General features: G+C 37.3%; 1 pseudogene; it reads left to right on the forward strand.

Moving 5' to 3' along the window:
• The window catches only part of LOC127881239 (polyamine-transporting ATPase 13A3-like), a 99,845-nt pseudogene that overhangs the window by 60,015 nt on the left and 20,998 nt on the right, over positions 1-18,832 (forward strand).

Consider the following 18,832-nt stretch of genomic DNA (forward strand, 5'->3'; position numbering starts at 1 on the left):
AGCTATCGCATTGACTATGCAGTTGTATAGGACAAAGAACCCATACTTAAGTTGAGATGGTCTGCAGGTAGCGCATTAACTATGCAGTTGTATAGGACAAAGAGCCCATACTTAAGTTGAGATGGTCTGCAGCTAGCGCATTAACTATGTAGTTGTATAGGACAAAGAACCCATACTTAAGTGGAGATGGTCTGCAGCTAGCGCATTAACTATGCAGTTGTATAGGACACAGAGCCCATACTTAAGTTGAGATGGTCTGCAGCTAGCGCATTAACTATGCAGTTGTATAGGACAAAGAACTCATACTTAAGTTGAGATGGTCTGCAGCTAGCGCATTTACTATGCAGTTGTATAGGACAAAGAGCCCATACTTAAGTTGAGATGGTCTGCAGCTAGCGCATTAACTATGCAGTTGTCTATGACAAAAAACCCATACTTAAGTTGAGATGGTCTGCAACTAGCGCATTAACTATGCAGTTGTATAGGACAGAGAACCCATACTTAAGTTGAGATGGTCTGCAGCTAGCGCATTAACTATGCAGTTGTATAGGAAAAGAGCCCATACTTAAGTTGAGATGGTCTGCAGCTAGCGCATTAACTATGTAGTTGTATAGGACAAAGAGCCCATACTTAAGTTGAGATGGTCTGCAGCTAGCGCATTAACTATTCAGTTGTATAGGACAAAGAACCCATACTTAAGTTGAGATGGTCTGCAGCTAGCGCATTAACTATGCAGTTGTATAGGACAAAGAACCCATACTTAAGTTGAGATGATCTGCAGCTAGCGCATTAACTATGCAGTTGTATAGGACAAAAAAAAACATACTTAAGTTGAGATGGTCTGCAGCAAACGTTTATTCCAAACAAGCCAAGTAAACACACAAAGTTAACAGGACATTTCTTAAAAAAAACTAAACTATCGGCGTTGACATTTATATTCAGTTGGAAAAAAATGTATTAAGATGATATGCAATAAATAAATATCATAGGCACCAATATAATCAGTAACGTAAATTCCCGTTACAAATTATGAATCAGACGACCAGACACGCAGACGTTCATGATGATTCCGCCATACCGCCTTTACTTTGTAGCGGGGTATTATTAAAATGCCATCATTTGGATTGCAAATTATTTTATCATGCTATAAAAATTACGTAATTTTATATAAATACAATTCTTGCTATATAAATATAGCTAATTCTTACATTTGACAACTGACTTATTAATGATAACTGGTATTTTCGGTAAATGGTAGTACTTATGAACAACAGCACATTTGTTCGACCAAATTAGGTTACAAACTGAACATGTAAAAAGAAAACAATGTCCAATTATTATTTAATCTAGTTAAAAACTACACATATTGAAGGGACTTCATTGTAGATCTGACCCTTTCCAAATAAGGGATGTTTTAAAGAATAGTACCTAAAAAATCGTTTCACATATTTATACAGATGAAAGATACATGAAAATCATTTTTGTTATCTTAATGGACTCGCACGATCAAGATAGTAAACTATGTACTGAATTAATGATAACTGACAATATAATGAATTTTGACTTCTCATGACAATGACTGAAGAGTCATTTATTGTGTACCTTGTCTATGTTCGTGTTGGTTTGTATGTAGCTTGAATAATTGATATTTTGTCCTGTTTGTTTGTGGGCCCTATCGCTCCAGCATGCTTATATTTTTTTTGCAACCGCAATTGTGTAAATAGTGTGTTATATATTTATTCCACTCAAAAGTATCCATAATTTTGTTTAATTATCTTGCCTCACTTGCTCTTAGCTGAACCGTTGTTTATGACAAAGTTAGTATGTCACAGATACCGAGAGTGTAAAAGAATGATTTAAATTAAAACTCATAAGAATGTATTTTACACTTGTTTTAAACTTTTTACACAGTTATTTATCCAATCTGTTTAATTTAACTTATGTTTGCACATTTGTAGAATTATGACACATTGTTTGAAGATCACAATGTTAAATTTTCTTTAATTCATGTATTTTGTTTCCTAAGTACGCTTTGGATCTTATTGGAATATGTCTTTGTAATATATCCATTTTTCCAGTTTTATCACCCATATTTAACTTATGATATTTTAGAAAAGTGTGCTCATGAACAAACTTCCCATGGTCAAGAATCTCTGTTAGCGACTTGTGTCCTTAAGTGTTTTCTCCAAAAATAACACTCTAAGTCTGACAATGAAAATAATCTACATCAGCGTGATATATTTCTGTTATAATGACAAGTACAGTACTATTTGTGTAGTTATCTTACACACTGCTTTGTCCTGTAAGTTTTATTCTGATTAAAAGGAAAAAGCATAGCAGTATCAATGGCACAAGCAATTGAGGTTAACATGAGAGACATTTAATGTCATAAATACGTTACTTGCTATCTAATTAGCTACTATCTTCCAAGGTAGGTTTATTTATCCGGAAATTTCTGGAGCCTATATACGCAAATTAGACTAGGTCGGAACATAGTGTAATGTTACTTAAGCTAGAACGATCCCATATACCTCAATCTTCTTCCGGATACGGGTAATACTAACAATTGTTGGCTTTGAAAATTGAATTTATTTCGATTTATTTTCTGTGTTTTGGTTGGGTTTTTGTTTAGACAAGTTTAAGTATTTGTACAGCAACTTAATCGCCGTGTTATTTCATATGGATTGTATTAAACGTTTGTTTAATTTATGCCAAAGGGCAGAGTGTATTCAAGCGTGCACGCGGCGTTCTCGTTTACAATAATAAACTGGGAGAATGTTAATCATTTGCATTATGTGCAAATAATGATTTTACTGTGCCGTAAGACAATCTTTGGGGATGGGGATTTCATAGTATGTATGCCTTGTTCTGCACCGTAGCTAGGCGCACACGCCGAAGTCTCAAATGGGAATATGTATGTCTGTTTGTTTGTCTGTGTATCTGGTTGTTCACACACCTTTCTCCCTATATATAAACAAGAAATATCTTTAAAAAAGATATACGGCGTTGATTGTGGTTGAAGTTTATGGAAGGTAAAGATTTAAATGAATGAGATCAAGTTTAGCTAATATCTTTTTCTGTGCAGTTTTTAGCTGCATCAAACGCAGTACGGGATGTTACGCGGAGTTTTCGCGGCTTATTTTACATTATTACATATTGCTGGTCATAAACCTATAGATACAAAAAAGAAAACCAAAGTCAACCGGCCACACGCGAAGTCTCCGTACATATTTTATATATTTATACGCGCGTTCTTCGAACAAACCTGTTTGAGTGGTTTATCGGGAATTGCTACGTGTATTTGATTCGATTATTAACAGTATCGAGAATCATCGCGCTCATACTTAATACATTAGTCAATATGCTGCAATAATACATTAGTAAATATGATGGAATAATTCTTGTTAATTAATTAAAAATAATATTTATCATGGTATTGTTGAAAACACATTAAGAATCTATTATTGACATGCCATAAAATAATATCGCTGGATATCTTCATTTCACATCTTTCTGGTGGTAAAGAAAAATCCGGTTCACCTAGTTCACGCTATAGCGTCTTTATTATATAACTATTATATAACTGACCGCGAACTCCGAACAGCACAGAAGGTCTGACCTGTATATAAACTCTGACATTCAAACACACTAACCGCGAACTGACCCCTTATACCTCGCGGGTTGAAATGCAACACATTAAAGTGAGGCATCGCTTCCACTGCTCTTTATACTTTTACATATAACATGTTGACAGGAATATGGAAGTCAGTACTAAATATGAGAACATGGCCTTTAAGTACACAACGTTCTCGCGCTGAAAATCCTCTGAAAATAAAAGATGTACGCACAAACTGTATTGATGTCGAGATTGAGTGTAAAACTGTTCCATCTATAAAGCCTTTTTATTAGAGATAAAACTGTTTCATGCTGAACACGCAGTAAAACAGTGTTACAAAGACGCGGACATGTTTCCAATGTTCTAGTGGTATTATCAAATCAGCCAATGCAGTCAATGACGTGTATTCATCTGTACTTGGCCGCGGGAAGTTTTATTTGAATTCTATTGGACGCTAACAAAGGTCAGGCTAAGGTGAAAAGCTGGCGTATACAGCTGACGCCGAATTATCGACTGTGAACGAGTATCTTATTAATAGTTCCTAGAAATAGGAAATGACGTTGTTGTGAAATATAATTATCTCCCTGTTAATACACAAATATATTCATGATTTCACTGTATCTTCTTGATCAAACGGATTTCCGCGGTGTCTCTAACATAGTGTGAGGGTAGTTTAGAATCCTTATCGGATCTTGCCCTAATACAACTATGATTTCATGTTTGTAAATAAGTGTTTATGTATGTAACATTGTCCATTCTGTGTATGTAAAAATTGTTCCCACGTCGAGATGTGTTGCGGTGTAAGTGCGAGATATATAGCTGTGAATGAACCATTCTTTTTTGGGGGATGGGGATTTCATATATGTATGCCTTGTTCTGCACCGTAGCTAGGCGCACACGCCGAAGTCTCACATGGCAATGAGTATGTCTGTTTGTATGTCTGTGTATCTGGTTGTTCACACACCTTTCTTCATATATATATATATATATATATATATATATGTTTATTTAAACAAAATAAAGTATGTACTTTTTGTCGAGGATCATTTTTTTGGTGTTCCTTAATTCGTTTTTGGCATGTTATTCTGACTTTTATTTAAGAAAGTTTTGGTGTCTGTAGATATATAACGGAATGTCTTACGCAAATCTATTACAAAACGATAACATGGAATATGAATCAAAATACTATAGACTTATGCTTGACCTACATCACTCTCTATTCTTTTGTTTTAGCTTGAATTATTTGATGAGTATGCATTATCTTTTGGCCGCGCATTTAGAGGATACAGACCATGTAATACATCGCTAACTTAAGGCTCATGGTCACTTACTTCTGGAACTTTGTAGTTATGTTTAATATGTATGGATTTAATGAAAGTGCACATCTGTAATAAACTAGTTCCGTTACCATGCAAGATAAGATTTTGAAAATGGCGAACGTAATCAAGTTATTTCTTACTTGATGAACATTGTCGCAATAAGGTTATGCCATACAGTGTTTCAATAGTATAAAGCTAAAAACTATCATTTTATCTTCTTCATAATCTTTTTGCTGCATTTACATTTCATATTTAGTCTATCACACAACCTTTATGTATGTGTCCCCTGACTTTTAGTGGTAGCTGCTGTATCCTATGGATATCAAAATAGATATCAACATAAAAATATATGAGTAAAAATTATTATTACTCATATGCTAGTGTTGACATTAACATACACATATACAGAACGTTGATCAGATTAAGAAGGTGAGCTTGAGTAATTTTAGCGCCCTGGTTTATTACTATCCTGGCACCCTTTTCACTCTACTTTCGTTCTTGTAATATAAATTTCTTCCAATATATTGACAGGATATCAGAGAGAAAGGCGTCGATATTGAGAAGGGCCAGGGTCGCGTCTATCACTTTGCGGTCACCGGGAAGTCATGGGCCGTACTGAAAGAACATTTCCCAGACCTGATGTCAAAAGTAGCAACACAAATTTTTGTTTTAAGACCTCGTATTATTGTCCCCTACCGGTTTCACCGGAGGGGACTTATGGTTTGCGCTCTGTGCGTCTGTCTGTGAGTCTGTCACACTTTTCTGGATCCTGCGATAACTTTAAATGTTCTTCATATGTTTTCATGAAACTTGAAACATGGATAGATGGCAATATGGACATTATGCACGTCATTTAATTTTGTTCCTACGTCAAAAATTCTGGTTGCCATGGCAACAAATAAAATATGTAAAAAATCTGACAATGGTGGAGCCGGTAGGGGACATATACTGCTTGGCAATAGTCTTGTTTTAAAGATATTTTATGATACAATAACATAAGGTGAACATCGGAATGGACTTAATATCGCGTTCATGCATCGTAATCCTGTGTCTTCGCACAGAAATGGACGTTTGCTTAGTGTTGCAAGTTCATAGTTTTTGGGCAGTCCAAAAGCTTAAATTTGTAAACACGGTAACACGAGTCACATTATGTTTTGTTTCCACGTAGATTGTCGTGCGTGGGACCATCTTTGCAAGGATGTCACCTGACCAGAAAGCCCAACTTGTTGAAAATCTCCAGGAATTGGGGTAAATAGAAACGCACTCAATTTGAACATGTGAAACGGACTGAGTTAAAAGACACACTATCAGTTTGTAAACTGTTATATGTGACTATTGCGTGTAAAGTGCTGTTTTTTTCTGGGAACACGTCTGACATGAAGATACAACGTCGAGTAAGTCAATGTGCTGGCCTTATTGGGTCCATGTGCAACAAACAGATCAAATGTCGAGTAAGTCAATGTGCTGGCCTTATTGGGTCAATGTGTAACATACAGATCGAATGTCGAGTAAGTAAGTAAGCTGGCCTTATTGGGTCAAAGTGTAACATACAGATCTAATGGCGATTAAGTCAATGTGCTGGTCTTATTGGGTCCATGTGTAACAAACAGATCTAATGGCGAGTAAGTCAATGTGCTGGCCTTATTGGGTCCATGTGTAACATACAGATCTAATGGCGAGTAAGTCAATGTGCTGGCCTTATTGGGTCCATGTGTAACATACAGATCTAATGGCGAATAGGCCAATGTGCTGGCCTTATTGGGTCCATGTGTAACATACAGATCTAACGGCGAGTATGTCAATGTGCTGGCCTTATTGGGTCAGAGTCTCACATACAGATCAAATGTCAAGTAAGTCAATATGCTGGCCTTTTTGGGTCAATGTTTCACATACAGATATAATGTCGAGTAAGTAAGTATACTTGCCTTATTGGGTCCCTGTGTCACATACAGTTCTAATGTCGAGTAAGTCAGTATGCTGGCCTTATCTGGTCAATGTCTCACATACAGATCTAATGTCGAGTAAGTCAATATGCTGGCCTTATTGGGTCAGTGTGTCACATACAGATCGAATGTCGAGTAAGTCAATATGCTGGCCTTATTGGGTCAATGTCTCACATACAGATAAAATGTCGAGAAAGATATTGTGCTGTCCTTTTTGGGTCCATGTGTCACATTCAGATTTTGTATAGTCTAAGTCAATGTCTAGCCTTATTGGGTCCGTGTCTCACATACAGATCTACTTTCGAGTAAGCCAATGTGCTGTAATTATTGGGTCATTGTCTCACATACAGATCTAATGTCGAGTAAGTCAATGTGCTGGCCTTATTGGGTCCATGTCTCACATACAGATCGAATATCGAGTAAGTTCAATGTGCTGTCCTTATTGGGTCCATGTGTCACATACAGAACTAATGTCGAGTAAGTAAATGGGCTGGCCTTAATGGGTCCATGTGTAACACAAATTTAATGTCGAGTTAGTCAATGTGCTGGCCTTATTGGTTCCATGTGTCACATACAAATCTTATGGCAAGTAAATCAATGTGCTAGTCTTATTGGGTCAGTGCCTCACATACAGATCTAGTGTCGAATAAGTCAGTATGCTGGCCTTATTGGGTCCATGTGTCACATACAGATCTAATTTTGAGTAAGTCAATGTGCTGTCATTATTGGGTCAGTGTCTCACGTACATATCGAATGTCGAGTAAGTCAATGTGCTGTCATTATTGGGTCAGTGTCTGACGTACAGATCTAATGTCGAGTAAGTCAATGCGCTGGCCTTATTTGGTCAGAGTCTTACATACAGATCGGAGTCCAGTAAGTCAATGTGCTGGCCTTATTGGTTCCATGTGTCACATTCAGATAAAATGGCGAGTAAATCAATGTGCTAGTCTTATTGGGTCAGTGCCTCACATACAGATCTGGTGTCGAGTAAGTCAGTATGCTGGCCTTATTGGGTCCATGTGTCACATACAGATCTAATGTCGAGTAAATCAATGTGAAATCCTTATTGGGTCAGTGTCTCACATACAGATCGAATGTCGAGTAAGTCAGTATGCTGGAGTTATTGTGTCTATGTTTCACATACATATCTTATGTGAAATAAGTTAATGTGCTATTCTTATTGGGACAGTGTCTCTAATACAGATCAAATGTTGAGTGAGTCAATATGCTGGCCTTATTGGGTTCATGTGTCACATACAGATCTAATGGCGAGTAAGTCAATGTGCTGGCATTATTTTGTCCATGTGTAACATACAGATCTAATGGCGAGTAAGTCAATGTGCTGGCCTTATTGGGTTCATGTGTAACATACAGATCTAATGGCGAGTAAGTCAATGTGCTGGCCTTATTGGGTTCATGTGTAGCATACAGATCAAATGTCGATGAAGTCAATAGGCTGGTCTTATTGGGTCCATGTGTCATATTCAGATCTAATTTGAGTAAGTCAATGTGCTGGCCTTATTGGATCAGTGTCTCACATACAGATCTAATGTCGAGTCAGTAAGCATGCTGTCCTTATTTGGTCCATGTGTCACATACAGATCTAATGTCGAGTAAGTAAGTATGCTGGCCTTATTGGGTAAATGTCTCTCATATAGCTCTAATGTCGAGTAAGTCAGTATGCTGGCCTTATTGGGTTCATGTGTCACATACAGATCTAATGTCGCGTAAGTCAATATGCTGGCCTTATTAGGTTAATATCTCCCATATAGATCTAATATCAAGTAAGTCAGTATGCTGGCCTTATTGAGTCAATGTCTCACATACAGATCGAAAGTCGAGTAAGTCAGTGTGCTGGCCATATCTCACCTACAGATCTTATGTCGAGTAAGTCAATGTGCTTGCCTTATTGGTCAGTGCCTCACATACAGATCGAATGTCGAGGAAGTCAATGTGCTGGCGTTATTGGGTCAGTGTCTCACATACAGATCAAATGTCGATGAAGTCAATATGCTGTTATTTTTGGGTCATTGTCTCACATACAGATCTAATGTCGAGTAAGTCAATGTGCTGTTCTTATTGGGTCAGAGCCTCCTTTACAGATCGAATGTCGAGTAAGTCAATGTGCTGGCCTTATTGGGTCTGGGTCTCGCATACAGATCTAATGTCGATTAAGGCAATTTGCTGTCGTTATTGTGTAAGTGTCTCACATACAGATCTAAATGGTAGTGAGTCAATATGCTGGGCTTAGTGGGTCCATACGTCATATACATATCTAATGTCGAGTAAGTCACTATGCTGTCATTATTGGGTCTACTGTGTCACATACAGATCTAATGTCGAGTAAGTCACTGTGCTGTCTTTATTGAGTCAGTGATCTAGCATACAGATCTAATGTCAAGTAGGTCAGTATGTTAGCCTTAATGGTTTAGTTTCTCACATACAGATCTAATGTCGAGTAAGTCAGTATGCTGGTTTTATTGTATCAGTGTCTCACATACAGATCTAATGTCAGGTAAGTAAATGTCTGGCCATATTGGGTCAGTGTCTCAGATACAGATCTAATGTCGAATACGCAAATGCGCTGGCCTTATTGGGTCAATGTCTCACATACAAATCGAATGTCGAGTAAGTCAATGTGCTAGCCTTATTGGGTCAGTGTCTCACATAAAGATCTAATTTCGAGTAAGTCAATGTACTTGCCTTATTGGTTTTTTGTCTCATTTACAGACATAATTTCGAGTAAGTCATCGTGCTGTCATTATTGGGTTATTGTCTCACATACAGATCTAATATCGAGTAAGTCAATATGCTGTCCTTACTGGGTCAAAGTCTCACAAACAGATCGAATGTCAAGTTAGTCAATGTTTTTTCATTATTTGATACATGTGTTGCATACAGATAAAATGTTGAGTAAGTCAATGTGGTGTTATTTTTGTCATTGTCTCACATACATATTTAATGTCTATTAAGTCAATGTGCTGTCATTATTGGATACATGTGTTGCATACAGATACTAATGTTGAGTAAGTCAATGTTTTGTCATTATTGGGTCATTGTCTCACATAGAGATCTAATGTCGAGTAAGTTAATATGATGTCCTTATTGGGTCAGTGTCTCACATAGAGATCTAATGTCGAGTAAGTCAATATGCTGTCATTATTGGGCCATTGTCTCACATAGAGATCTAATGTCGAGTAAGTCAATATGATGTCCTTATTGGGTCAGAGTTTCACATACAGATGAAATGTCGAGTCAGTCAATGTGCTCTCCTTATTGAATACATGTGTTGCACACAGATCTAATATCGAGTTAGTCAATATGCTGGCCTTATTTGGTCAGTGTCTCATATACAGATCTAATGTCGAGCAAGTCAGTATGCTGGCCTTATAGGGTCGATTAAGTCAATGTGATGTCATTATTATGCCAATGTCTCACAAACAGATATAATGTCGATTAAGTCAATGTTTTGGCCTTGTTGGTCAGTGTCTCAAATACAGATTGAATGTCGTTTAAGTCAATGTGCTGTCCCTTTTGTGGCAGGGTCTCACATACAGATCTAATGTCGAGTAAGTCAATGTGCTATCCTTATTGGGTCAGTGTCTCTCATACAGATCGAATGTCGAGTAAGAAAGTATGCAGGCCTTATTGGGTCCATGTTTCACATAAAGATCTAATGTCAAGTAAGTTAATGTGCTATCCTTATTGGGTCAGTGTGTCTCATACAGATCTAATGTCGAGTAAGTCAGTATGCTGGCCTCATTGGGACATTATGTCACAGATCTTATGTCAAGTAAGTCTGTGTGCTTTGCTTATCGGGTATGTGTCTCACAAACAGATCGAATGTCGAGTACGTCAGTATGCTGGCCTTATTGGGCCAATGTCTCACATACAGATTTAATGTCGAGTAAGTCAATGTGCTATCCTTATTGGTTCAGTGTCTCTCATACAGATCGAATGTCGATTAAGTCAATATGCTGTAATTATTGGGTCATTGTCTCACATACAGATCTAATGTCGAGTAAGTCAATGTGCTGTCTTTATTGAGTCAGTGTCTAGCATACAGATCTAATGTCGAGTAGGTCAGTATGCTATCCTTATTGGATTAGTTTCTCACATACAGATCTAATGTCGAGTAAGTCAGTATGCTTGTCTTATTTGGTCAGTTGCGCACATACAGATCTAATGTCGAGTAAGTCAGTATGCTGGTCTTATTGTGTCAGTGTCTCAAATACAGATCTTATGTCGGGTAAGTAAATGTCTGGCCTTATTTGGTCAGTGTATCAGATACAGATCTAATGTCGAATACGCAAATGCGCTGGCCTTATTGGGTCAATGTCTCACATACAAATTGAATGTCGAGTAAGTCAATGTGCAAGCCTTATTGGTTTTTGTCTCATTTACAGGACATAATTTCGAGTGAGTAAGTCAACGTGCTGTCATTATTGGGTTATTGTCTCAAATACAGATCTAATATTGAGTAAGTCAATATGCTGTCCTTATTGGGTCAAAGTCTCACAAACAGATCGAATGTCGAGTTTGTCAATGTTTTTTCATTATTTGATACTTTTGTTGCATACAGATAAAATGTCGAGTAAGTCAATGTGGTGTTATTTTTTTTTGTCATTGTCTCACATACAGATTTAATGTCGATTAAGTCAATGTGCTGTCATTATTGGATACATTTGTTGCATACAGATCTAATGTCGAGTAAGTCAATGTTCTGTCATAATTGGGTCATTGTCTCACATACATATCTAATGTCGAGTAAGTCAATATGATGTCCTTATTGGGTCAGAGTCTCACATACAGATGAAATGTCGAGTCAGTCAATGTGCTCTCCTTATTGGATACATGTGTTGCACACAGATCTAATATCGAGTTAGTCAATATGCTGGCCTTATGGGGTCAGAGTCTCACATACAGATGTAATGTCGAGTAAGTCAAAATATGTGCTATACTTATTGGGTCAGTGTCTCTAATACATATCGAATGTCGAGTAAGTCAGTATGCTGGCCATATAGGGTCAATGTCTCACATACAGATCGAATGTCGAGTAAGTCAATATGCTGGCATTATTCGGTCAGTGTCTCACATACAGATCGAATGTCGATTAAGTCAATGTGCTGGCATTATTCGGTCAGTGTCTCACATACAGATCTGATGTTGAGTAAGTCAAGTTGCTGTCATTATTCGGTCAGTGTCTCACATACAGATCTGATGTTGAGTAAGTCAAGTTGCTGTCATTATTGTGTCAATGTCTCACATACAGATATAATGCCGATTCAGTCAATGTGCTTGCCTTATTGATCAGTGTCTCACATACAGATCGAATGTCGATTAAGTCAATGTTCTGTCCCTATTGTGGCAGGGTCTCACATACAGATCTAATGTCGAGTAAGTCTATGTGCTATCCTTATTGGGTCAGTGTCTCTCATACAGATCGAATGTCGAGTAAGTCAGTATGCTGGCCTTATTGGGTCCACATTTCACATACAGATATAATGTTGAGTAAGTCAATATGCTTTCCTTATTGGGTCAGTGTCTCTCATACAGATCGAATGTCGAGTAAGTCAGTATGCTGGCCTTATTGGGACCATATGTCACTTACAGATCTGATGTCGAGTAAGTCAATGTGCTTGACTTATCGGGTCTGTGTCTCACATACATATCGAATGTCGAGTAAGTCAGTATTCTGGCCTTATTGGGTCAGTGTCTCACATACAGATCGAATTTCAAGTAATTCAATATGCTGTCATTATTGGGCCATTGTCTCACATAGAGATCTAATGTCGAGTAAGTCAATATGATGTCCTTATTGGGTCAGAGTCTCACATAGAGATCGAATGTCAAGTAAGTCAATGTGCTGTCCCTATTGTGGCAGGGTCTCACATAAAGATGTAATCTCGAGTAAGTCAATGTGCTTTCTTTATTAGGTCAGTGTCTCATATACAGATCTAATGTCGAGTAAGTCAATGTGCTGTCCTTATTTGGTCAGTGTCTCACATACAGATCTTATGTCACATGAGTCAGTATGCTGAGCTTAGTGTGTCCATTTGTCACATACAGATCTAATGTCACGTGAGTCAGTATGCTGAGCTTAGTGTGTCCATTTGTCACATACAGATCTAATGTCGAGTATGCTGTCTTTATTGAGTCAGTGTCTCACATACATATCTAATATCGAATAAGTCAATATGCTGTACTTATTGGGTCAGTGTCTCACTTAAATGGGCCTTTTCACAGATTTTGGCATGTTTTTAAGTTTGTCATTAAATGCTTTATATTGATATATGTTAACATTGGATATAAAAAACTCCAGTAAAAAAATCAAGAATAAAATTAAAATAAGAAAAAAAGGTTACCCTCAGCAGGGCTCAAACCACTGACCTCTGGAGTCCTGGAGTAAAAAGTCTCCCACTTTGACCTCTCAGCCATCCTTCCAGGTACAATGACAGTTGTATTTTATACTTCATATAACCAATCCTCGTAGTTTCACAAAATATAACGACAACAAAAGAACAAATTATTAATTCGTTTCGCGTTGCAACTCTTTATAATTTTCGGGTTTTTAAATTGTCAAAAGATGCATATGATGGCTATTTTAGAGCATGGTAAATGTTCAGTATTACCATATCCTCACAAATATCATAACTAATACGAAAATGTCCGAATCTAAAACAACTTTTTTTTCAATTTTTTCAATTTACTCAAACGTGAAAAGGCCCCCTTTTAAGATCTAATATCGAGGAAGTCAGTATGCTAGCCTTATTGGATCAGTGTCTCACATACAGATCTAATGTCGAGTAAGTCAATATGCTGTCCTTATAGGGTTATTTTCGCACATACAGATCTAATGTCGAGTAAGTCAGTATGCTAGCCTTATTGGATCAGTGTCTCACATACAGATTTAATATCCAGTAAGTAAACGTGCTGTCATTATTGGGTCAATGTCTCGCATACAGATCTAATGTCGAGTAAGTCAATGTGCTGCCATTTTTGGGTCAATGTCTCACATACAGATCGAATGTCGAGTAAGCCAATACGCTGGCCTTATTGGGTCGAGTAAGTCATAGTACTTGCCTTATTGTCCCCTACCGCTCTGTCTGTCTGTCAGTCTGTCCGTCCCACTTTTCTGGATCCTGCGATCACTTTGAAAGTTATTCATATTTTTTCATGAAACATGAAACATGGATAGATGGCAATATGGAGATTATGCACGTCATTTCATTTTGTTCCTACGTCAAGAATTCTGGTTGCTATGGCAACACATTAAAAAAAATACTGACAATTGTGGAGTTTCACCGGTAGGGGACAATTTTGCTTGGCAATCTCTTGTTGATTTTAAGTCTCATGTAAATATCAAATGTTGGGTAGATCATAGTACTCCTTATTGGGTCCTTGTCGCGCATAGATGAAAGTTCGAGTGAGAAACTTGTTGGCTCTATTTGGGACGTGGTGTCTCTCATATAGATACAATGTTGAGTATGACATTCTTCTTAGTTTATGTGTTCAGTGTCATAAATATAGATCAAATGTCGAGAAAGACACTGTTTTTGCTTTATAAGGCGTATTATTAACATATACAATCAAATGTCGAGTAAACCAGTGTATTGGCTCTTTTGCGCCCGTGTGTCGCATATAGATACTAAGTCGATTAAGAACTTTGTTAGCTTTATTTGGTCCATTTGTAACATAAAGATGAGTTGTCTCATAAGGAATTGTTCTTGCTTTATTTGGTGTGGGTCTCCAATAGATCAAATGTCGAGTAAGGCACGTCACTGTTAAAGATGTATTCGGTTTTGCGTCTTACAGAACCATCATATGAACCACATGTCGAATAAGGCAGTGAGCTTGCTTTATTTTGCCCGTGCCTCACATACAGATAGCATGTCGAGTAAACGCTTTGCATGATATATTGGGCACGTGTCTCACAAATCGATCAAATGCCCAGCAAGAAACTGTGTTGGCTTTATTTTGCCCGCCTCTAAGATCGAATGCCGAGTAAGGCAATGTGCTGGGTTTACTGGGTCCGTGACTTATATACATTGTACAATGTATATAATATGTCTAGGATGGCATCTTGCAGACTTTATTGGTCTCGTTAATATCATAAAGAATACTTTGCCAATAACCCGAGTTTTCTCTGTTACTTAGCAGGTAATATCATACTGTACCAGCAAAATGATATATCTTCATGGATAGACGAACCTGTATGTGGTGCTTGCGAGATACTTTAATAATCGACACCAATCACAGTCGATTTACAGCTGGTCCTTTTTGTAACGTTGCTACGTTGCAAAGTCCTTTCGTGCATGACGCTGCATTATGAAAATGACCCTGTTGTCGTCTTGATAAAAAATGATTCAAGATTTAATTTCTGTTGTTTTGTCATAATAAATGTCTGAATGCACTCGCATTTTCTTAACAAAGCAGGGAGGTAGACCAATAGAGGAAAGAGTGTTATGCCCCGGATCGAATGACCGGGGGCATATTGTTTTTGGCCTGTCTGTATGTCTGTCATTCTGTCCCAAAACTTTAACCTTGGTTAAAGTTTTGCGATAACTTTTGCAATATTCAAGATAGCAACTTGATATTTGGCATGAATGTGTATCTCATGAAGCTCCACATTTTGAGTGATTAAAGGTCAAGGTCAATGTCATTATTCAAGGTCAAATGTAAAAAAATACAATCCAAAGGAAGTAATAAGCTTTAAAAGGGAGATAAATTCTAAACCTGCCAAATGATGTATTGAAATATTATTTCAAAGCGGCGCAATTGGGGGCATTGTGTGTCTGACAACACATCTCTTGTTGTCGATATAATTATTCCTGAAAGTTGTTGGTCTATATGCATATTCGCGTGTAATTTTCAACATTGTGTGTGCTACAGTTACTACGTGGGCATGTGTGGTGACGGAGCAAACGACTGTGGCGCTCTCAAGACCGCCCACGCGGGAATCAGCCTGTCAGAGGCGGAGGCGTCCGTCGCCTCTCCTTTCACCTCAAAGAACGCCAACATTTCGTGTGTGCCGACTGTTATACGGTAAGTAAGAGATAATGGCTCTAGCTCATGTATGTCATTCTAAGCAAATAATATATTAATTAACGTTTTTGCCCCCGGTAGGGTGGCATATAGCAGTTGAATTGTCCGTCAGTCCGTCTATCAGTCTGCCAGTCCGTCAGTCTGTCAGTCTGTGCGTCCGTCCGAAAACTTTAACATTGGCCATAACTTTTGCAATATTGAATATAGCAACTTTATATTTGGCATGCATGTGTATCTCATGAAGCTGCACATTTTGAGTGGTGAAAGGTCAAGGTCAATGTCATCCTTCAAGGTCAAAAGTCATAAAACACAATCCAAGGGAAGTAATAAGCTTTAAAAGGGAAATAATTTCTAAACCTGCCAAATGATATATTGAAATTTTATTTCAAAGTGGCGCAATAGGTGGCATTGTGTTTCTGACAAACACACCTCTTGTTTATTCGCATAATAAAATAACATAGGGATAAATACAAAGCAAAGTTTTAGCAAAAATATGTTGTATTTTGCTGTTTTTAATTCGAAAAAAACAACAGCAGAGGGCAGCTATATGCACCAAATTATGTTTACGTGTTGCTCTTTATTTGCCGTACAGAGAGGGACGGGCCGCTCTGGTGACCAGTTTTGGGATCTTCAAGTACATGGCTTGCTACAGTCTAACACAGTTCCTGTCAGTGCTCATTCTTTATTGGGTACGTCTTAAACACTAGGTATTATATTAAACGTCAAGAGTTGATTTAAATTGAAGTATAGCTCGGCGATATTAAATTGTCACTGATCATTATGTATGAATATAATAAATACCGTTACAAAGAGTAAACAAGTGTCCGTGCTAGAACCGAGTTCAATAGCTTTCTTTTAAATAGTATCTACAAACGCGTGCAAGAACAAAACCGAATGCAAATATAGTGAAGCCTACATGCGTATAAAGCTCGGACTGTATTGTCATGTGTTGTCCATGTCAGTTTGTATTTAACCCAATTCTCTCATGTTCAGATCATTGTTACTGTAAACGAAAATTTCTTTGTTTGAATCTCTTTCTATGTAATCCAATTCGCATATCTTAGACTCGTCTTAAAACCAATAATCGTCTGTAAAGGTCACTACGACAGTAAAGAAATAATCGTCTGTTAAGGAGGTCACTGTAAACCAATAAACATCTGATATTGTCAATGTGTCTGTAATCAAATTCTCGTCGGTCTATTTCACTGTGTATGTAAACATATACTCGTCTGTTAATGTCGCTGCGCCTGTAGCCCATCATCGTCTGTCATTGTAAATCTTTCTGTTAACAAAATACTTGAATGTTGAGGTCACTGTATCTGTAAACTAATAATTGTCTGTTAAGGTCGATGTGTCTCTAAACCAATATAGTCTAATATGGACAATGTGTCTGAAAACCAACTTACCAGTATAGTCTAATATGGCCAATGTGTCTGAAAACCAACTTACCAGTATAGTCTAATATGGCCAATGTGTCTGAAAACCAGTATAGTCTAATATGGACAATGTGTCTGAAAACCAACTTACAAGTATAGTCTAATATGGTCAATGTGTCTGAAAACCAACTTACCAGTATAGTCTAATATGGCCAATGTGTCTGAAAAACAGTATAGTCTAATATGGCCAATGTGTCTGAAAACCAACTTACAAGTATAGTCTAATATGGTCAATGTGTCTAAAAACCAACTTACCAGTATAGTCTTATATGGCCAATGTGTCTGAAAAACAGTTTAGTCTAATATGGCCTAATGTGTCTGAAAAACAGTATAGTCTAATATGGACAATGTGTCTGAAAACCAACTTACAAGTATAGTCTAATATGGTCAATGTGTCTGAAAACCAGTATAGTCTAATATGGCCAATTTGTCTGTTAATAAGCTTTTAAGGTCAATGTGCCTGTAAACAATTAAGTGTCTGTTCGGATCAATGTTTTCTGTAAAATGATAATCGTCTGTTATGGTCAACGTCTCTATTAACCAATAATCGCGTGTAAAAGGCAATGTGTGTGATTGATGTGTGTGTGTGAACCGTTAATAGTCAGTTATAGTCAATGTGTATGTTACCAAATTCTAGTCTCATTATGTCACCATGTCTGTAAATCAATACTCATTTGTTATTGTCGATGTGTCTCAAACCCAATTCTCGTCTGAAAAGTTCACTGTCCATCCGTCCGTAAGTCCGTCCATCTGTCAGTCTGTCAGTCCGTCCGTCTTTCTGTCACATAACTGTTTAGCGCTATATCTAATAAGTATATAAGCTATCAACTTGACACTCCATAGGTGTATAGATATCAATGAGGAGAAGTGACATGCACAAGAACAGAACCTTGACCCAACACTTTCTTTACTAAGAGTAATCAGGGCTGTATCACAGATATGAAACTTCATGGGTGTATTGATATGTATGAGGAGCAGTGCCATGCTTAAGAACTTTAACCCGCCACTTTCTTAAATAAGAGTATTGCCATTGTTGTTGAACTTTTCAGAGCTGTATTTAAGAAATGATTCAACGTTTCAAAATGAAAATGCATGGGTGTGTAGAACTCAATTGGAAGCATTGCCATGCACAATAACCATAGCCATGCACTTTCGTATTTAAGCGTTTTTGCCCTTTGTTGTTTTTGTATCATGTATATATTTAAGGCTATATATCAGATACGCTACAATATTTAAACATAAAACTTCATTGGTGTGTATATATAAAAAAAGGAGAATTGCAATGCATAAAACAATTACCATAAAATTTATTATTACCTTTTACTAATTACACTTCACTTAATGATTATAGTTTGTACAAAGGGCTTTGCACCGATCCATAAACAAACTTTATTTGGCTAGAGATATAAATTCAACGACTTTGCTTGTTTGAGTGGGACACATTTCTGAGTTTGATAAAGAATGTGAATGGCG

Source organism: Dreissena polymorpha, chromosome 5 (genome assembly GCF_020536995.1).
Source record: "Dreissena polymorpha isolate Duluth1 chromosome 5, UMN_Dpol_1.0, whole genome shotgun sequence".
NCBI lineage: Eukaryota > Metazoa > Mollusca > Bivalvia > Myida > Dreissenidae > Dreissena > Dreissena polymorpha.